Source organism: Panthera onca, chromosome C1 (genome assembly GCF_046562875.1).
Source record: "Panthera onca isolate mPanOnc1 chromosome C1, mPanOnc1 haplotype 2, whole genome shotgun sequence".
NCBI lineage: Eukaryota > Metazoa > Chordata > Mammalia > Carnivora > Felidae > Panthera > Panthera onca.
This window is the reverse complement of record NC_138346.1, coordinates 54,160,263-54,183,762: the sequence shown is the minus strand read 5'-3', so window position 1 is coordinate 54,183,762 and position 23,500 is coordinate 54,160,263. Positions and strand designations below refer to the sequence as shown.

General features: G+C 34.5%; 1 protein-coding gene across 5 annotated transcripts in view; it reads right to left on the bottom strand.

Moving 5' to 3' along the window:
* The window catches only part of ZNF385B (zinc finger protein 385B), a 401,094-nt gene that overhangs the window by 264,396 nt on the left and 113,198 nt on the right, over positions 1-23,500 (bottom strand). The window lies entirely within an intron of this gene.

Sequence of the window (23,500 nt, the reverse complement as noted above, 5' to 3'; positions counted from 1 at the left end):
GGCAAGCTGAGGCTATGTTTTCTCTGACAGATTTTTCATATGCTTGTGATCACATGGGCCCTTGGATTTATATGTCAACTAACAATCTTCTTAATCCCAATAAGGAGTGTTCTCCATAATAAATAGTATTGAACATAGCTGACATTCCACATTTATCTTAACTAAGTATGTTTCCAAGGAAACAATGTTGGCAGAGGGTAAATCCAAGGTCATCATCACATGCAAGACAGGTTTAGACTTGATAACTCCTCCAAAGGGTTATTCTAAAAACACACTGACAATTTAAAACAATAATAGTAATACCTAATTTGTGTGAAGAAAGCAACCTGAAATGAAAATACTGGTTAAAAATATGATACAAATTTCAGAGCGACTACATATTTCAGAATAATGGTAAAGATAGTAATTTTAGACTTTAAGTACCAGATTAAAAATATCTGGAGTAATCAATCACTTAAAGAGCAAGTGAGAATATAAAACATGTAAAAAACTGAAGGCAAAGCTCATGCCATCTAAAAGCATTAAAAAAAATTGAGAGAAGACAAAAAAGGAATAGAAAGCACATTATAAGATGGTAGAAGGGAAGTCCAAGCATGCCAGGTATTGCTATAAACATAAATGGACTAAACTCTCCTGATCACTTCAAAATAAAGATTAAAGATAAAACATAAAAACATGGATTTCAGCTATGTGGTTCTTAAAGGAGACAGATGAAAATACTAAAAAAACTCCTCTAGTAATTATATTATTATCAGAAAAAAATAGACTTTGGGGCAAAAAAGAATTACTAGAGATGAAAAAGTATGTGATGAAAAAAGTTTCAATACATTATGAAGGAATACCAAAATGTTAATGATAGTACTAAAAAAGGACAGCATAATTAGAGATGTGTCAAAGATTTAAACTGCTTATTAAGGACTATAATTATAAATTTATACCACAATTTGGGAAACATAAATGAAACCGGAACATTCCTAGAAAAATATACCTTAGCCAAATTGACAAAAGAAGAAATAGAAAGCTTGAATGGTTTCTTTAAGACTTGTTTTAAAAGTAAGTTTTGCCAGTCATTTAAAGTCCTCTGCTCTACCAGTTGAGCTATTGGATGGTGCTGCCAATCATTTAAAAACAGATAAATTCGATCACACAAACTCTTCTAAAGAGAGAAGGAAGATACAGTTTGTCCTTGACAATTGTTCGACTTACAACTTTTCAACTTTAAGATGGTGTGAAAGCAGTACGAATTCAGTAGAACTGGGGTTCAAATTTTGATATCTTCCTGGGCTAATGATATGTAGCATGATACTCTCTTGTGATGCTGGGCACAGGCAGAGAGCCACAGCTCCCAGTCAGCCATGTGATCATGAGGGTAAACAACGGATACACTTACAACCATTCTGTACCCATAAAACCACTCCAATTTCCACTTCCAGTTTAGTATGCAATCAATTACATGAGATAGTCAACACTAAAACAGGGTTTGTGTTAGAGGATTTTGCCTAACTGTAGGCTAATTTAAGTCTTCTTCATCCATTTAAGGCAGGCTAGGCTAAACTGTGATGTTCAATAGCTTAGGCATATTAAATGCATTTTTGACATGATATTTTCAACTTACCATGGTTTATCAGGATGTAACCCCATTGTAAGTTGAGGAAGATGTGTACATTCCTCAACTCACAACACTAGCATATCCTAAAGCAAAAGCATATGAGGATAACACAAGAAAAAATTTAATCTAGTCTCACTCATGAAGACAGGTTAAACAAGCATAAAAGTATTAGCTTACTAGGGGTTCCTGGAGGGCTCAGTCGGTTAAGTGTCCGACTTTGGCTCAGGTCATGATATCACGGGTTGTGAGTTTGAGTCCCACAATGCGCTCTCTGCTGTGAGCACAGAGCTCACCTTAGAAGCTCTGTCCCTCTCCCTCTCTGCCCACCGCTCCGCGCACGTGCTCTCCCTCTCTCTCTCAAAAAGAAAAACATTAAAAAAATAAACTGTATTAGCTTACTGAATTCAGCAGTGGATTAAAAGTTAAATATTATGAGCTAGGCACATTTGCATAGAAGTCACAGTTCATTTAATTAGAAAATTAATTAATTATATATATATATACACATATATAATAAAAGTAAAGTCATGATCATTTTAATAAACACAGAAAAAGCATTCAATAAGATACAATATCATTTATAATAAAGTATGTTAGCATACTAGTAATAAAAGGGAAATTTCATAATACTTTTTAGGATCTATATAAAAAAATCTCATATTTCTTGATGAAATTTAAAAGTATTCCCTGTGTGATCAGGAATAAAGGCAAAAACACTTCTACAGCATTTGCTTTCTTCTGCCCCTTTACGTCTACCAGAAAATGGGGTGTCTGGACCAAAATGGTGACCTACGAGGCTCCTGAATTTCCCCCCTTCCATGGATGCACTGACTGTACAGCTATACAGGGAGCAATATCCTCTGATGGAAATCCAGAAACTAGCTGAGTGACTCCTACACACAGGGCAAATGAGAAAACACCCACACTGAACAGGCCTGCATCTCTGTGCTGACTGCAGTTCTCCCCTGAAGCACCGACAAGTTTTGGCATGCCCTCAACCACTGGGAGATACTAAGAAAAAAGACAGTGGCTTGGACATCACAAAGGTTTGAGACACCTATACCTACCTCTAGATCTGCTTCTCATTTCTCTAATTTCCCTAGAAATTAGAGGCAGATCTAGAGGCAGATATAGATATAGGTGTGTGGAATATTATCCAGCCTTATATATGAAGGAAATCCTGCTATATGTAACAATACTATGAACCTAATGGGCATTAGGGCATTATGCTAAGGAAAAAAAGCTGGACAGAGAAAGATAAATACTGCATGGTATCACTTATATGTGGAATCTAAAAATAAATAAATAAATAAAAGACAAACTCATAGAAACCAAGAGTAGAATGGTGATTGGCAGGGGCTGATGTAGGAGGAAATAAGGACAGGTTGCTAAAAGGATACAAACGTTCAGCCATGAGTAACAATTTAATGTCAACAGGGTGACTACAGTTGGTAATACTATATTGTGTAACTGAATTTTTCTAAGAGAGTAGAACTTAAGTGTTCTCCCCCCCCCAAAAAAGATAAACATGAGGTGATTGATGTGTCAGTTAACTTAACCATGTAAATCCTTTCGCAATGTATATGTATATCAAGTCATCACACTGTGTACTTTAAATATACTGCAATTTTATTTGTCGATTTTACCTCAATAAAACTTAAAAAAACTATTAAAATTTATACTAAAAATGAATAAAAACAAGAATGTACACTTTGACCATTCCTATTTAAATTACCCCTTTGTTTCAATTTCTGCTCAGCATAAGACAAAAAAAAAGTACAAGATATAAAGAATAGACAAGATAAAACAAACAGATACTATTTGTAAGATGATATTATATAAAAAGTGTCTAACAAATGTTTTAGCCATTTTTAATATAGTCCTTTTTTTTAATGTTTTATTTATTTTTGAGAGAGCACAAGTGGGGGAGGGACAGAGCAAGAGGGACAGAGGATCTGAAGAGGGCTCTACATTGACAGCAGCATGCTGGACGTGGGGCTTGAACTCATGAACCACGAGATCACAACCTGAGTCGAAGTCGGACTCTCAATTCACTGACCCACCCAGGCACCCCCAGCCATTTTTAAATTAAAGTAAAAAACTTTATATATAAAGACTTTTTTTTTTAAGCTTATTTATTTATTTTGACAGAGAGATGCTGAGGATGAGAAGGGCAAAGACAGAAGATAAGAGAGAATCCCAAGCAGGGTTTGCACTATCAGCACTGGGCCTCACATGGGGCTTAACCTCATGAACCATGAGATCATGACCTGAGCTGAAACTAAGAGTCGGACGCTTAACTGACTGAGCCACCAGGCACCCCTAAAACTTTATATAAAGACTTATAAGTAAGAGATAAATTAAACATGGTAGATCATGCTATTGGATAAGACTCAACATTTGTACAGAAGAGCAAATGGCTGAGATAGATATAATTCCTGGGGGAAAAAAAAGGAGTGTTTAGCAGAACCAATTATAAAGAGTTTTGGCAAGTCTGTAGTGTTAGGGCAAAACAGGTTTGGTATAATGACAGAAAAATTAGCCAATGGAACAAAATAGATAATCCAGAAACACATTTGGATATACACAGACACTTCAGTTTTAACACAGTGGGTACTGAAAAACAGTGGGGAGAGGAAAATACGTCACTACATGACTCTGGAACAAGAGTTAGTTATTTGGTTATTTATATGGAAGAAAGAAAACTGAATAAAATTCAATGTGTAAAAACAATTCCAGGTAGATGTAAGATTTAAAGCTAAACTATTGCACTTGTAGAAGATTAATATATTTAGGATCTGTATGACCTTGGAGTAAGGAAAAACGTCTTAAACAGAATACAAAAAGCAGAAAGCATGAAAGCATAGAAACACTGATCATATTAAAGCTAAGGATTAACTTTAATAAGAGACAATAAAACCAGTGAAAACTGAAGCCGTAAACTCAGAATATACCTGCAACCTAGGAAACTGAAAAGGATTAGTATAGTACTTATACTATATAAATGTCTATAAATAATTTTTTTAAAAAACTAATGACTCAAAAGTGGTAATTGAATATGAATAGGAATTTCACAGAAGAGGAAACACAAATGGCCAATAAACATGAAAAGATGCTCCACCTCATTAGTTATCAGGAATTGCAAATTAAATACCCAGTAAGATAGCATTCACAACCACTAGACTGTCAAAATTTTTAAAAAGTCACACAGTCTCAAGCATTGCCAAGGAGGTAACACAATGGAATGCTCATCTGCTATTGGTCGGAGTATGAAGTGACACCTCACCTTGGGAAAATAGTTTGGCATTTGTTCATTCATTCAGTATATATTAATGGACTATTTACAATGCATTTGGTACTACTCTGGGATTACAGTATGAGCAAAACATAAAATTACCACTTCAAGTTGAAATATATATATCTTATGACCTAAATTCCACTTTCTGGAAAGGATATGACCCTACAGAAGGTAAGTATATAACCTAGAGAAAACTGTACATATGTGAATGTTCAAAACAATACTGCTTCTAAATCAAATTAAGAAAGAAAGGTGATAATCACACTGTGTATCATCAGTTTAATGTATAAATAAATTGGAGATATAAAAGAATATAAAGCAACATTGAATAAACCACAGCTATGTATAAAAAATAGGAATCTCAGATATTATGTTAGTGGAAGATTATGTAACAATAGGTAAAAACTAAATATTTTAAAAACATTCATATTTAGTGGTAAACTATAAAGAAAAGCAAAAGAATAATTAACACACAATTGTAGAGAAGAATTACTTCTAGGTGTTTTGAAAATGAATTCTAAATCTACACCACTATTGGTAAGGATATAGACATACGATTTGGGGGAATTTTCATAATACATGTAAACAAATGAGCATTACAATGAATTAATAACAGTACTGTGGGAAACTATGCAACATTAATTCAATTCATAGAACGAATATTTAATTTCACCCATTAGATCAAGAACTACACAGACATATTTTTTAAAACTTCAGTAGATGAAAAGGCTTCTGTGATTAAAGGTTTGGTGTATACTGTTCAATCAAATAATCTAATTTCTAAACACCTAAGGATTTAGAAATGTCAAGTGAAATTAGCCTAGGAGAGTTGTCAATTTTCAGTGAAAAGGTTAGTCATAAATGACATACTGCTTTTTTTGACATACTTTGTATAGTCAATAACAAGTTTCAATTACCTTAAAATTACCCACCTTATGGATGAATGTCTGCATGTGTGTAAATGTGTGTGTATGTATGTATATGTGTATATATATATGAAATATATATATGAAATATGTAAATATATTTTCTCTTTTGAGCTATAAGTACATTAGGTTATTTTAGACATGTTCTCTGGATATAATAAATTAAGGCATTGGGTTTTTATATAATGTATTTTTGGTATGTAGTTAAAATGTTCTCTATTTCTCTAGCTCTGTCAGTTTTACACTGCTATAGGATATGAAATTGACAAGAAATGGTGCAAAACCAACAACTGGAAGCACAGAACTTTAACAGGAAATTATTACACACATTGTTTGAGAAAGGTTAAGAAAATAAATATTTGATAGCAATTACTATGCTCCAATTTGATGAGATATTTCAGACAAAGAATCCCAGATTCTTCCAAATGTAAGAATCCTTATATATGTACAAATGTTTACAAAATGAAAGTAGGATAATCTAGACAAATAGCACACTACCTAACAACCTTACAGGAAGAGATGTATAGAAGGAAATCTTATAGCCATAGCATTTGCTTATTTCCCTAGAGTTACACTGTAGTTCCTAATTTTGCATTTTTGTGGATAATGATCATTTCAAACCCTCTCTCCATAGCAGCTCTTTAAAATTTTCTTACAACAAACATGAAATAGCAACTTAAAAAAGGAAAAGTGTGGAAGGTCACCTTTGGTATTCTGGGTATTTCCCATCATTAAAATCTGTCTACTCATTGCCCTAATAAATTAGTTACCATTATTTGGGGTCCCAGTGAGTTTTAAACGTTGAAAGTGATTTTATATATAAAGGACTTAGCACAGTGGTTGGCACCTCAATAAATCGTGGTGGTGGTGGTGGTACAAGCATTCTTATTATGTCACTCTTTACTGCTCCTATTCTAGACTTTCTACATTACTTCATGAGGCTGAAGTCCAATATTAGCAACAAAGGTGACAGAAAAATATGAGGTACTTCTGTTTCCGTAATAAGTGATTTGTAATGATGAGGAGGGGGAAGAGGAAATAATATTAGTAATGATACTGCCCTTGTGCTTTATAAACAACTTTCATAGATGTCATGTCATGCAATAGGCATAGTATTGTTGTAAGTTCTGTAGAGCAGATATAATTTTCCTTATTGTAAGGATGAGGAAATTAAACCACAGAGAGGTTGAATAAGTAGCCCAATTGGATACTGACTGCATATGGGGGCATTTAATGCAAAATAAGAGACCGGAAGCCACATCACTTCAACCCAAGTACTCTGCTATCATTTAAATCAGCATGGCATTCCATACTGAAATATTAATCCTTTGGAGCAAATAGAGTTTCATGTGGGTGTTTCATGAAACACCTGGACTGAAGTGATCAGTTCAAATGAATGAACAAATACTCAACATTAAAAATAGATCACAGCTGCCTTTTATTTGAGTAAAGCAAAAAAAAAAAAAAAGATAATTTATCAGATAACACTTCAATTTCCATGATTTTATTATTTTTATAAATTCAAAATATATTAAAATGGCCTCTAACTTAAATTATCCTACTTAAAATATCCATCAGCTTTATTTTTCCAAAAAATAACACTACAAACAATGTAAAATTCAACTGAATTATTTTCTGGTCCACAGAACTTTCAAAGGGAATTGTGCTAGCTTAGCAATATGAGGATCCTACAGCATGAATTACCTTATAATGAAACACTTGGGAGAAGTCTTATATAATTGGGAAAATTATATCTGAAAAGTATATGATTGCTATAGTAATAAATGACTATTTCTGGCCTTTCAAGGATTAATTATGAGAAAAAGCAATAATGTTCAGCACTCCAAAATATTTATAATCATTTAAGCAGACTATAATATAATCTTTCTTCTTAAATAAAGCTTTTATTTTTATAAACTTAGAATTATATATAAACAAGGATGAATTGGGAATTATAATGATTAAAAATGTAACAAATGAACATGTCCAAATAAAAACTGTTTTGAATAACCACCATGGAAAAACAACATGTCACACCTAAATTCTACATATTTAAGCCATATGGAGCACATCAAAGCTACCATAAAATGACTGAAAAGATTTATTTTGAACATTGAGGAAATCTTACTTGTGAGCAGATGCCTAGACTAGCTTGGAGGCAGTAGGTTTTCATTGGGTGACTAATCACATCACTGGGGCATTTTTGTAAAGTCTATAAAAAGGATTTAGTAGTAAAATACATGCATATTGAAGATAACAAACAAGATAGGCACTTCAAGATATTTCTGAAGAGCATCACAATCACAATAAATGCCTTGAATCTTAAAACAAAAGTAGTTCATCCCCAATTTCAGAGAGCAACTACCCTTTTGTCAGGTTTGCCTCAGAAATGAGAAATTTGCCTGAATAAAATGCATACAACTATACTCCTACAGCATACTTATCTCAATAATAATCTCTCATTTAATTCTTCATGTTCTTAGAGCAGCTAATTCTGGAGAAGCTCAAAACACATTGTGAATTTTCTTCTCCTTTTTCAAAGTACAAATGCAGTCCATCTTCAAAATCTATGCAAATGCTAAAAGAGCTGGTATGTAATGAAGTCATATGAAAAATATCCCTAGAATTTTTCAGCTTAAGCGGTTCATAAAGAGTACTAAAAATGTAGTCCAAATCTCTCATTTGGGGGACAAGGAATTTGAAGCCCGGAGGCTTAATATGACTTACTCAAGGTCTCAAAGTCAGGGAGAGCAGCCTCAAGATGTGAATTCAGAAAAGCCAAATCATCTGGTGTTCTTTCCACCACACCATGACCTCTTTTATATGGAAAGAGCAATCAGGGTGAAAGATCCACATTTGTGAATTTGGGGTCTTGAAATTTTTCTCTTTCTCATAGTTAAGACAAATTGGCCCAAAACAAAGCAGCATTATTGTATGTATAACTAGAGTTAAAAATAACCCTAGTTTTAAGTCTACTATTATCTGGTCTCAATATGTTGCACTTTCTTTCCAAAGGACTGATGTCATCAGAAATTCTTAATATTGGTTAGCTAACTATAGTCTTTAATTGCTAACGTCAACATCTGTAAACTCTCAGTTGGGAGGACTCTGGGATAGAAAAAAAAATGCTAGTTTAATGCATGAGTGATAGAAATCAGTGTGAAAATGCTCTTCAAAAATTGTCATTGTTATTTTATGTATTTATACTTTTAAAACCCATTTATGAATTCTTTCTTGTTTTAGTTTATTTATTTATTTTGAGAGAGAGAGAGAGCAAGAGCAGGGGAGGGGCAGAGAGAGAGGAACAGAGAGAGAATCCCAAGCAGGCTCTGCTCTGTCAGCAAACATGGGGCTCAAACTCACGAACAGTGAGATCATGACCTGAGCTGAAACCAAGAATCGGATATTAACCAACTGAGCCATCCAGACACTCCCCCTATTTTTAGTTTGTTTATTTATTTAGAGATGAATTCTTGATAAAAGATTAAATCAGGGAACTATTCAAAATTAAACAAGGGTAGCACAAATAGTTTCTAAATTTCTCTTAAGTCTAACCCCCAAAGTATTGTCTTCTAAAAAGAATCAAGTGGTTTATACTTTAGAGTATTGGGAAGAGGAAAGGTTAAATTCTAATAACATAGTGGAGTTAAAACATGACTTTAAAGAAAATGTAGTTCATATAAAATATTTACACTAGAGTAAAAACTAGATTAAAGAAAACTAATTAAAATATTCTTTTATATTCAAATAAAAAAGAGGAAACCAAATTTCCTTTTAGTTCAAGTTTCCTGAAAATCCCAAAAGGAAACATTTAATTTTCTAGGACACATTGAGAGACATAGGTAAGAAGGCACCATGGCCAGAGCTGAATTAATCAAGTAAACATCACTGAGAATCAACAGAACTTTCCTGGTGATTAAACTCAATTTGAGACAGCTGGAGGTGGACCCAATCTTGTCCGAGATTCCATGAGAACAGAATCTAAAAGGTACAAAATGGTCTTAGAGAACAGAATTTGTAAATCATTGTAAACCTCCCAGCATTTTCAAGAATACAAGGGTAAAACTGAGTAAAAATCAAGAGGGTAAGCCTTGCATTTTCAAGTTAGAGAGGTCTAATTAAGTAGTACAGCTTTGTACTCAATTCCATTCTTATTTTTCATGTTGCATCATGTTTACATGAAATGCTTGCCTTCTCCAATTTCCTAAATATTCCAAGGGTCATGGAACTATTAGCAATCAGGAAGGTGAAAGATTGAATACCATGGTGTTTCAAGGCTGGAATTGCTTTAATTGTTAATTCTAAATCGTTAAATCTAACTATATCTGGATTCTTGTTTGATCTATTTAACACCTGCATTGGGAAAAATCTAACATTGTCCATACCCCTAATTAGAGTGACCACGCATCCCAGTATGAAGCAACCCAAGTTTAAGCCTTTCTGGCTTAATCATGAATAACTCTTAAAAGGGTCCCATTTTGATGATAAATTATACAACCATCAGCTATAAAGAATTTTAAATGGCCTCTTCCCTTACTCTCCTAGTCCCTAAGAAGACTTTCTTCCATGAAACTTAATGCTAGAAAAGAAGTTAATGCTGACTTCACCATAATGGAAACATTTCAATATATAATCTTGACTTTTCAGATTCTACTTCCTTTCCTTTTTCTTTATTACTTTCTATTACTAGTATGAATTTTGCTTCTTCCTATGGAAATTGTGCATTACTGTTCTGACATTTCCACCCCTCTTCCCCCAACTATGCTTAGTTGGCTTGGAAGCATAGACCTAATTTAAAATATTAAATCTATAATAAAATGTTTCAAAACCATAAATTAATTTACAAAACAATTACCACAACACAGTTCATTTGTAAATTGGGTACAGCTTTTGTACTGATAAAAGAAGTATTTAGGATGAAATTTATGCTTAATAAGTAGTATTGAATAAACACCTGAATGAATGAATGAATGAATGATTAGGAATGGACTTTATAGACTGGAGGTTTAATACGAAGTAACAGAAAAATTCTTATGCCACAAAGATAAAGAGACAGGATGGTGACAAGATAAAGGAGAAGAAGCATAAAATCAAAAGTATAATTAAGTTTGAAAGAATTTCTGCCACCCACTGGTTTTTCACAATGACTAGCATGTCCTAAGGCACCAAAGGTTATAAACTTGGTCTACTGGGACCATTTTTTTTTACTGCAAAAATGTAAAGCAGACTTTATCATGGAAATCACTTGTTAAAATGGATTAAGTTTTTAGAAATAAACACTTTTCTGAGCAGACTGAAATGTGTTTTATTTTGTCAAGTGAAATATGCATACATTGGCTTTCACCCTGTAATGTTCAGATCTGGCTAATACTATTCCCATTTTGCAAAAAAGAGGTAAACAAGACTGCACATGTAGAAACATGTACTTCTTTAATTGTTCACAATTATTATGTTTCTAAGTACTGTGCTACGTTCTGTAGCATGTGTAACTTTGATCATCACTCCTACCCAATGAGGTACATTTCACAGATGCAAAACTGAGTTTAGAGAGGTTAGAGAACTTTCCTTCATAGTAAAAAGTCAGGGTCAGGGTTTGAAGTCGTGGCCAAATCTCAAACTCTTTGCCACTGTGCTCTATAATCTCACTCGGACAGCTCTTTCATAATCAACTCATTGTGGTGCTTCATTCAAAGACTGTCCATTACCTGCACAGTAGAGCACAAATCCCTTTAACCAGAGATTCTCAAAGGTGGTTTTAGAACTGAAGAGCTTTTAAAAACACACAAGCCAGCAATTTGGATTTAATTGATCAGGGTGGAGCGTGGGCATCAGTACTATTTAAAAGTTCCCCAACTGGTTCTGAGGCGCAGCCGAGACTGGGAAGGCTCCCAGAGACTTGCATACAGGTGCCCTCTGCAACTGGCTTATCTGCTTTGCCAAAACACCGTTTCATGAGAGTTCTTCATAGACACCCTACCCTCCAGACATACCACAAATAGACCACCATTTTGCACTCATCTTTACACAAAAAAATAATGCCTATCAAAGGAAAGAAACTTATTCAGATTAAGATCTCCTTTTTGTACAAATGTTCAGCCTTTGTAGTTTGTGTATTATAATACCTGTGCTGATTCTTGGACACTTCTTTGAAAGTAAAATGATCTAACATGGAAAGTTTGTAAAACATCTTTCCCTGATCTATTCCTGCTACCATTTTTATGAGGCAGAGAAAGATAGAAATTCATAGAATATTAGCATTAGGTCAACAGTGATTGTATCTAGTTAGCTTAGCCAACTAAGCTAACTCATTAGCACAGTGCTAATGAGACTAATATTGTGGCTTTTGTGTCTAATTGGCTCTGTATGGATTCACAAACACAAACTACCTTAATCCAGGGTAGACAATGCATAAATGTCAGCAATTATGCGTCTGATCATAACAGAGAAGGATGTATATATATAGCTCTGTGAAAATCCAATAGTATCATCTTAAAATGCAAGCGAGAGCATATTTTTAAAAAGCAGCAGTACAGCCAATTTAGACCAATTAGAAGACAGAAGGAAAATGTCTAATCAATAGTTAGCTGATCATAATATTAACCGAGTCCTTCATACCACATTTCTGCAAACTAACATTTTATATAATATAAAATCACTCCCACTTCAGCTCAGCTGGGATTTTGAGCTTATTAAACAAAAAGAATGAGTTAAATTAACATTCAAACTCAGCATTAAACCCCTAGGAGCAAAGGAATTCATGATAAGACGTCCATTGTCAAATCGTGACTTTGTATTACAATCCCAGAGGTAAGATCACCCAGTGTTATGTATTTCTCAGAGAACTAAATGTATGAGATTAAAAAACAAACCCTCTGCACAAAAGGGTGAGCTCAGGGCAGCATTGAATGCTGTCATGTTTGTGGATTTAAGGCATGCTTTACTATTATTTTAACATAATTTTGGTCTTTCTTCCTTTCCTTTCAATATGGTAGTGTGACCTGCATTGGAAGTTTTCATTTCATAAAGCTGAAGTCCCCTAAGGCCCTGGTGTTTTACATGGACACTGAAGACTAAGACATGTGAAAATATTTTATACAAGAGACACTCAAGTGATTGCATTCAATCATGAATACTTGAGGGGTATATTTCTAGCAAGTTCTGGAAGGAAAAATACACACTATCAGGTAGGCCAAGGCTGGACACCAGGAATGGTCATAAAGGGTCAATACAACACCTGCTCAGGAGTTGACCAAACATCAGCTTTTCACCTTGAACTTCTAGGGAGCAGACACTTGGGAGGACAAAAGGCAATAAACTGGATCATCATCCAATTACCTGGTAAATGGCTTCTGCTTTTCTCATCCATTAACTGTGGCTTAGAGGCATGAAGTCATCACCTGGCAACCCTACAAGCTTTTACTGTGATAACTTTTAATCACATCACATTCCTGCCATTTTCCCTCTGCCTCTTTCATCTTTCATTTGTTTATATGAAAATATCTGTTATCGTCAAAAGTAAACTTCTCAAAATTATGTTAAAAATTCAAAAGTACAAAAGGGTATAATAGTTAAATAAAAGTCTACTTCAAACAATACAAAAAGGAATCAAGTCAAAAGCAATTCTACCTTGAACTCAGTCCCCAGGACCCCTGTGAAATGATTCATCCCTTCTTTCTCTCTTTCTCCTCCTTCCCCATCCCTTCTCTCTCTCCACATGTATATGTATATATACATATAAACACACAAACATATCTTTTATGGAAATATATATTTTTTCTGCATATTTCTTGTTTTACTTATATCTTGTACATTATCCCATATCAGTTGTTACAAATGTTGAAATTCATATGTTGAAATCCTTTTTAAAAAAAAAATTTTTTTTAATGTTTATTTATTTTTGAGACAGAGAGAGAGCATGAACAGGGGAGGGTCAGAGAGAGAGGGAGACACAGAATCTGAAGCAGGCTCCAAGCTCTGAGCTGTCAGCACAGAGCGCGACGCGGGGCTCGAACTCACAGACCATGAGATCATGACCTGAGCCGAAGTCGGACGCTTAACCTACTGAGCCACCCAGGCACCCCAATATGTTGAAATCCTAATGGCCAATGTGATGGCATTAGAAGGTGGGGCCTTTGGGAGTTGATTAGGTCATGAGGGTAGATTCTCCATGAATGAGATTTATGTTCTTATCAAAGAGACCTTACAGAGATCCCATGCCCCTCCTGCCATGTGAAGATGCAACAAAAAGTCTGCAACCTGGAAGAGGGCTCTTATCTGGCCATGCTGGAACCCTGGTCTTTGACTTCCAGCTTCCAAAGCTATGAGAAAGAAATTTCTGTTGTTTATAAGCTACCCAGTCTGTAGTATTTTGTCATAGCAGCCCAAACAGGCTAAGAAAGTATCACACTGCATGGATGAACCATGATTATTACCATCACCTATGCTGGGTATATTTTTTCTATATTTTTCTACTAAAAATAATGTTACAATAAAATCCTATATTTTTTATAGACACATGCAAGAAAATTTATTGCCTTATGTACCTTTGTATATATATGCTGACTAAATCTGGGATACTGGAGTTGCTGGGTCAAAAGCTATGCATATTCTAAGTTTTGAGAGTTATTGTCACCTTGCCTTGGCAAATACATGAATGAATTTCATGTATTTCATAGCAAGTACACTCCGTCCAACAATGAACTAGAGTGCTCCCATGCCCATACATTTGTTAACTCACTGTATTATCATAAATAAGACTTGATCTTGCCCATCTGATAAGAAACATGCCTCACTGTATTTTTAATTAAATAATAAATATTTTTATGAGCAGCACTATCAAATAATTTATTGAGTTCTGCACAAGTAGTCACAGGTCCTGTATTCAAGTCTTATCCGTTAGTGTTTTAAGTATATCATTTACTATGTGCCTAGTGTTGTATTGAGACTCACATATTTAAAAGAATTAGGACACAGTTCCTATTCTCAAGCAGTCTAGGAGAAGAGAAAGATATTTTAAAAAATAATTCATATATATCATGATAAGTACAATAATAGAATATGTATTGGATATAAAAACGGTTAATTTTGGGTAAAGAGCTTGTTCCTTAAATATATCTTACTAATCTAATTTACTTTTACATTTTATAAACATACTCAGATGTGATAAGGAAAATAAATATAATATCTTGGTCAGTGAAAAGCATGATGACAACAACAGCAAAATTAAAGATTCTGATCCAATGAAAAATCATCTTAAGTGACTCATCTATATTTATACTCTATATTTATTGCAATAGGAGTATGCAGTCATTTATAAAACTACTTTATTTAGTATTTATTCCTGGCACTTGCAACTTTGTCTAAAAAAATAAATCACAGCCTGTCCACTGTTTTGCAGATGTCGTGAAGTTCTTTTGATTAACGGAATTAAAGCACAAACTTTTGCCTTCTGCCCTTTCTCCTCCCCCAACTCAGTGAACCATTAAACTTTTAATATATGGTGATTCTTATTAACTGTTGGGTTTGTTATACCATACTAAAGAAGCTTGCCCTTTAGTATGAGATGTGTTAAGGATGGTTAATTATATTACACAGAAAGCCCTTTAAGTATTCAGATCCTATAAAATGTGATAATAATGTTAACATCATTGACTGGTAAGGTTACTACTTGAGCTTTTAATTATCATTCCAACCTTCTTTATAAGCTGTCTTCCAATCAACAGGAAAGCTTTAAAATTTTATCCCTGAACTAAATTTGATTCATTGATCACACTCCCCTTACACATCTTTCCTTCATTTCCAAACCTCATTGCATTGTTTATGCTCAACTGGTAAGTCCTCCTTACTTAATGTTTGAGCTGGGCTGCCCACAGAAGTAGGCAGAAGAAGCTGGTGTGATGTGTGGAAGCTGTGGAGTGGAGGTTCAAGAGGTCTGGGTTTGACTTCCAGGTCTGCTCTTCAGCAAGTCACTGCCCAGGTGCTGATTTATTATTAGTGTAATGAGCAAATACTACTTTATCTACTTCCCAGTGTTGTGGTAAGGATCAAATGAAATAAAAGATGGAAATAGGTGATGAGTATCAGTGATTAGGGATCTAATTATCAATCCCCTTTCAAAATCTCCCATCCCTACCTAGGCCCAGTTCTTTATGGGGCCTCCACTTACTCAAAGCTGCCCATCCTGTGCCCCATTGTTGGAGTCCCCTTATGCTGCTGTATCCCCCACCAAATTTACCTGCTTTCAGTTTTATCTCTCAGACACTAATTTTTACCAGAAATCAGCTATAACAGAAGAAAGATAGTTTGTAAATAATAATGGGCTACATTTACTGAGTACTTAAACTCATGCCAAATCATAAAATCATCATTGGCAACTTTACAGCTTTTACTGTAACTTCTGATTATATCATATTCCTCCTATTTTCCCTCAGTTTGCCATGCAAAGAAATTTATATACATTATTCTCACTTAATCTTTGTAGCAAATCCATGCAGAGGAATCAATTATTATTCTTGTTTTACAGCTGAGGAAACCAAGACTTGGAAAGTGCAATAAGTTGCCTGGTCATACAGCCAAGCTGTGGTGGACCTGGGCTTTGAAACTTTGAATGCTTGAAACTTGCCATAACGCTGTTCTGCTGCTTCTCCTAGACACAGAACTAATGTAATGAATGAATCCTCACTGATATATTACCTTATTAATTTAACATGCTCCTGTAATTATAGAGTCTGAAGTTGGAAGATCATCTACGTTAACCATCCATGCAATCCTTATTCTCCTCTATCACACATCTAAGTCACACTCTGCCTTTTGCTTCAGTATCACCAATCAGGGACATGTACTATGTTCAAAAAAGGAGTCTCCTCATATTCAGACAGCCCTATTAGGAAGTTCTTTACATCACATGAAAATCTTTCCTATTGATAAGCCCATCCACTGATCTTAATTTTACCTGAAATCTTTACTGAAAAACTATAATTTAAGGGAGGTTGGTGGGGGGGGGGGGTGACATAAAGGGGATTAAAGAGTGTACTTATGGTGATGAACACTGAGTCATGTTTAGAATTATTGAATGATTACATTGTACATCGGAAACTAACACTGTATGTTAATTATACTTCAAAAAATAAATATAAAAAAAATTCAAACAAACAGCAGGAAAAAGCCCACTATAACTCAAATGTTATAACAAACCCTCTAATGATCTCTTCTGCTTGACAAAGTACTCAGTGCACCTTGGCCATGGCAGTCACTCCCAAATGAAAGCACCTACGGCTCTCTGCATCTCTCCCAAACTCCAGGCATGCTCTGGCCAGTTGAAGAAACTTCACTGTTACAGATATCCTATTTTTTCTAGTCCCACCTAAGATATTATCAAGACTGTAGGGGACAATTATATCATGCTTTTGACTCATATAAGAGTTTATAGTTCCATACTCCTACAACTTCTCTCTCTCCCTCTTTCATTTATTGTAGTTGAAATTGACCATGTTGGAGTTTGTTCATCTTTCTAAAACAGTGGCTCAAACTGGGGTTGCACATTGGAATCACCTTGGGAATTTAAAAAATATTATTCCTGTGTAGCACTCCTAGAGATTCTGATTTATTTGTATGGGATGTGGCTAAGGCATTGAGATATATATTAATTGTATTTTCCTATGTATTTATGATCTCCACTTCATATCATCTACAAATCTAATAGCCAAGTCATCAGTGTTCCCACCAAGTCATTGCAGAGTCCTAGAGCCTCAACTTGATATTGAAGAGGTACAAGTGGGTGTAGGCATTCAACCAGTTACAAATCCAGTAACTTACATTATCATTCAGTCTACAGCTTTCTACTCTATTGACAAGATAATATCAACAAACATTTTGTTAGATGTCCTATAGAAAGCTAGTCTAGGAAAGCTAGTCTAGGACAGTGGTTAAAAGCATGGATTTTGGAGCCTGACTGTCTGGATTCAAATCCCAGATGAGTTACCTGGATGATTTTGGGCAGGTAACCTAACTAGCCTCTCTGGATTTCAGTTTTCCTACTTGCAAAGTAGGTATAACAGTACTTACTGATAGGGCTGTTACAAAGACTAAATGAGTTTATGTATGTAAAGGGTCTGGCATATAGTTACTTTGAAAGTGTTAGTTATCACTGCTGTTATTCTGAAGCCCTTTAATGCACTATTTTAGTGCATTCACTTGATTAAAGACGGACAGTGACAAAATGTGCTGATAGAGATCCAACACTGGTTAAATCACTTGCAGCTGAAGCAAGAAATAAGTGTTAGAGATCATTTCTTTTTTTTTCAATATATGAAATGTATTGTCAGATTGGTTTCCATACAACACCCAGTGCTCATCCCAAAAGGTGCCCTCCTCAGTACCCATCACCCACCCTCCCCACCCTCCCACCCCCCATCAACCCTCAGTTTGTTAGAGATCACTTCTAAACCATCCCTATTTTCTCCCTATCCCAATTAAGCATGATTCACAACCCATTAAAGAATTTCTAACTACTCTGTACACAGACTGACATCCATTGCTTGTTCCCCTCAATTTGTAAAAAGTTGTTGTATACTTAAATTATACAAAATTTGAAAGCTTCAATTAATCAAGAGTTAACTAACTTATCATGAGTATTGTATTACCCATTGTGCAATAATAAAAATACATAAAATGTAGGAAAATGCCAGAAAAAAGTCCCTGTAGATTAATTTCTGAATCTGCTTACACCTGAATATTTTCAAATTTCAAGCTCCCCTTTCCAGTGTGCCAAGAAAAAACTCAAGTAAAGAAATACCACCTTAACTTGCTGGAAGAAACAGAGGGTTTCTAGATGTAAATTCATTACTTCCATCATCTTCTAAAAAACCAACACTACCAAACAGTGAATTAGAGTGCCAAAAAATAGAAGCAGAATTACCATAGATATCCAAGTGAAATTCACACACCAATCTGAAATGTCAACAAAAAGATATTTGACTAAATAGCCTGGTGGTGTTGCAGACTCCCTGGATGGAATCAGAAGACAGAAGATTCCTTGCTCTGATAGAACAGGCATTCCCTGTGGGAGGCACCTAGTTATCATTCAATTGCCATTTGCCAAGAAAATATAGCTATTGAGCAATCTCATTATAGGAAATTAAAAGAAACAGAATGCCTTAAACTACTAGCAACTTTAACTTACTCACCAGTGCCTCTTCTAAGAATTTGAGGACAAGTTAAAAAAAAGTTGTTCGATGATACTTAGTATTAAAATTTAAATTATGGATTCACATTGGTATTTTGCCATAACAAACAGACCATACAGCCAAATAGGACTGATATAAGCAGGGGGACATTGGAGCTAACATGGAGACTAAAATAGTGATCTGTAAGGTAAAGAAGAATCAGAATCTTTTCCCAAAGAACATAGTTTAAATTCCAGAAAAATCTGCCAATACAATCTTGAACAATTAGAGTAATGCATAATATAGTGACACTTATGACTAGGCAAAAGCAGAAAACAGACTGATGAGAGAAGGCAAAAAAAAAAAATCTTTTGGGATCAAAATAATCAGATTGAAATAGTGATATATTGTTAAAAAGACATGAAAAAAATTGGAAGGAAGTTGGAATTTGTCCTATAGAGCAAAAGACATTGAGAAATGAACGAGATCATTGTGTGTGGGAGGGGGTACCATTTAACTAAGAGAAGATACGGTTTACTGAACAGTTCTCTATTGGGCTATTTCCAAAACTTGAGTTAATTGCTCTCACATTCAACTGATCAATTTGGGCTCAAAACTGGTTTCCTGGTTTGACATGTCACATGACTGACAGAGAGAACTGAGGTGGCATTTTAGACTGGGTACAAAAAGGTTAGCTTAATGAAATTATTCCAAACATCTCCTCTACATTATTTACTAATCAACTTCAAGGTAGCCTAGGACAAAATTCTGTTATAGCACATGTAGTTTACTTCTATATATTTCTTTCTCATCTTGAGAATCAAATTATATGGTGATTCTAGTCACACTCATTGGGGATACTTATAAAAATAGTGGAGGCAGGGACATATTAGGAAGTGAAAAGAGACAAGAAAGGTAAAGCAAAGTCTGAGCAAAGAGGATTTTAAAATACAGGCTTAGGTGAGATAAAAAAAAAATGAGCCTTTATTCCTTCATTTCCCTGTGGGGAGGTTGCCCAGATGTTTAAAAGTAACATTTGGAGCCAGGATGGAAATGTTTTGCTCTGTTCTGGTGAAGTTAAAATTGGAGTAACTCTGGGCTAGGAACAGGGTTTTTGATAAATAGCTTAACATGTGTACAATGAATATTACATTAATACACTAAAAAGGGATTAGCATTCAGTAAAATCTGCCTATAAACATTTTAATATTGTATGAGGCACATAGTAGGTACACAATAAATGTTATCTCTATTCTTTTTTACTCAGCCATGGCTTAACATGTGTACGATGAATATTACATTAATACACTAAAAAGTGATGAGCATTCAATAAAATCTGCCTATAAATATTTTAATATTGTATGAGGCACATAGTGGGTACACAATAAATATTATCTTTATTCTTTTTCACTCAGCCATGGTGCACTTAATAACTAAAGGATCCCATAGATCTTCTGAGTCAAGTTTGCAAGTTACTCTGTGTCTCTGTGAAACCTAGGAAGTAGCAGTCAAGAACATGAGTCCTAAAATCAAAAGGACAATGAGCATTTGAGTGAAGTCCAGATGGAGGAGTAGAGGGAGACCATGAAGGAGGGACCCCTCATCATGCATCTTAACTACAACAAAATAAAATTAATTTATAAGAATCTCAAACTTGTTAAAGGAGGAAAATCCTGAAAATGTTCTAGTTGGTAAAGGATAACAATTGGAAATTGTTTATTTAAAATGTTACTGGCAACTGTTATTTAATATGCTGCCTTTATTGTCTTATTTCTGTAACTACAGGAGGCTTTCATATCCTTCCTCATGATTTCTGCTCTACCAATCCTTTTATATATATATATATATATATATATATATATATATATATATACCATTTTAAGTTTCTCAAATGAAAACTTTCTTTTCATAGGAGATTCTAGGAATAAACTCCGAGGTAGAAACTGCTTTTATAGGAATATGAAGCTGCCATTTTGGCTTTGGCAGACCCAATTTTATTGGTAATAATTAGAGATCCACCTTCTTATTTAGAAAGTAGGTAGGGTTCCCACGTTAAATATAGGACACCCAGTCAAATGTGAATTTCAGCTAAACAATGAATAATTTTTAGTATAAGTATGTCCCAAATATTGCCTGGGACATACTTATACTAAAAAAGAATTTATCACCACAGCAACAAACCTCAAAACAAACTATATACAAACTATATAAATAGTCCAAACAAATAATTGCTTGTGTACGATAGGAAAGCTCACTGAACTTGGAGAGTACTTTGATTTTGTCATGTTCCTCAACTAAAGTATGTTTACTACCTACTTTGGTATTTGCTATGTGTCATAACTAATCATTTTTAAATGCTAAAGGGAACCCAGGATTGCTAGCTCTTGACATAAAGGTGAAAAGACGCAGGTAAATTTCACAGAGATTCACAAGAATCTCACATCCTCATGATAACTTTCTAAATCCTACTCCCGTGAAAGAGAAATTGATGCTAAGATTTTAGGCAAATATGCTGAATTTATCCCTCACTTCTAATGAATTTCTATGATCTATGTAATATGACAAGTTTTACTATTCTAGGAGAATTCTGACATTCCAAAACTTCTTTAAAGGTTTTATTTACTAAACATGTTAAATCATCAGAAATTTAAAAGAGAAAATCTCAATGCCCTTCTAATCTTCTAATTCTCAACACAAAAACCCAATTTGTCTCATGGGCTTTGGGGAAGCAAGAAATATGAGATATTTGTTTGTAGTCAAAACCTGAAACAAAACCCCCCTGACAATCTGATGATGACTTGTGACATGACATTCCTAAAAGAACAGAAGAAAAATAAGTTGTTTGAAATTAGGCTCCACTGAAAATCAGAAAATCTCCTAATTATAATGGCACATATTATATGCATACGTTTCAATAAATACGATTTTAGCTTGGATCCTTTATCATGTGAAATCACTTAATAACCTAGGCAAAGATCCAAGGATTAACAAGAAAAAAAAATCATGAAATTCAAGATTTCAGAAGTGTTTTCAGTTCCATTGTCAAGGCCGTTTGAAAAAAAAAAAAGCATAATAGCACCATTCCAATGTGTACCGTAATCCACCTGTATATATCTATTACCACCATACAAAGAAAAAACACAAGAATAAATACTTCATTAAATGTCTTGGTAGTTAATTTTGACCACCTCTATTTCAAAATGCACTATGACTAGCAAAACTTTCAACAAGGGTTATTTTCTGATAGAAAGAAAAGGCTAAGAAAATCATTCTTACAACATTTAAAGTACATTTCATCTATTATCACTTTGTGGAAACAAATAAAAACTATTTTTAATATAATTTTAGCATTTGAGAGCTTTTACTTTCCAAGATGAGGCAGTTGTATGAAAGAAGACATTTTCAACATTGCTAATACATCTTTGGGCTGTTTAGCTTTATTCCTTAACTAACCCTTCTCACAACACACATATGTATAATAACGTATGGGCAATGTATGGGTAGTTTATATCAACTATAAAATATATAAAAGCCTTGTCCTCTCTCCAGCATTGCTCTGGGATGTATTACCAAACAAGCAGATAAGTCTAATGATGAACTGCACAAAATGGTCAGTACTAATAGAGTGGTTTTCTACAAATGTATTACAAAAAGATGAATAAATACTATACATATGAGAACATAGCTATTTTGATGTCACACGTCAAGTAAAGTCCAAAGAGATAAATGTTCATAACTTTAAATCTGTAGGTTTTAGATTAAAAACATAAAGAAATTTTGGAGAAATGACAATGCATTCAGAAAACAGACTAGGTTGAAGGTAAGAGTCTCTTCTTGAGGGTCTAATTAGGTGCCTCCCTCCCTCTGCTTTTTAAAAATTTATCTCATAGAGACACCTTAGCAGAAACTATCAGCTTTGACAGAACACCGAAATCCTGGCAGTGAACCATAAATTGACCATTACCATAAAAAGAGCTGCTAAATGAGAAACCATGTGCTCAGTATAAAACTAATTTCATGCTTTCAAAAGCACACAGTGGCTTCTAGCAAGATAGTGGCCCTGGGACTTGCTGAGACAGATTGGCGAACACAAATGGTTTGCTCCTGATGCGTCTGCTTAGCCAAGCTTTACATGTACTGGCAGTAAACGGGGTTCTCGAATCTTCTGTCAAACGAATACACCCTTATCTATAACTTCGGAGTTGAAAGCTATAGAAAGCTGCCTCAAATAAATTTAGCAGGAAAAACACATACACACATATATAAATACATACCTCATGTGCCATGTTAGCTTCCAATCAAACAAAAATAGATTTCTCTGCAGACTTAACACACTAAACAGACACTTAATAAGCATACTGCTTTGTGAACACATCATAACTCTCAGTCCTTTCTTCTTTAGAACAGCTTCTCATCATGAAGGAATTGGAGTTCGAAGAGCCTAAGCAATAGGACTGCATATACTCGGAGGCTAACTTCGAGCTTGCCTCTATCTAGTTGGCTT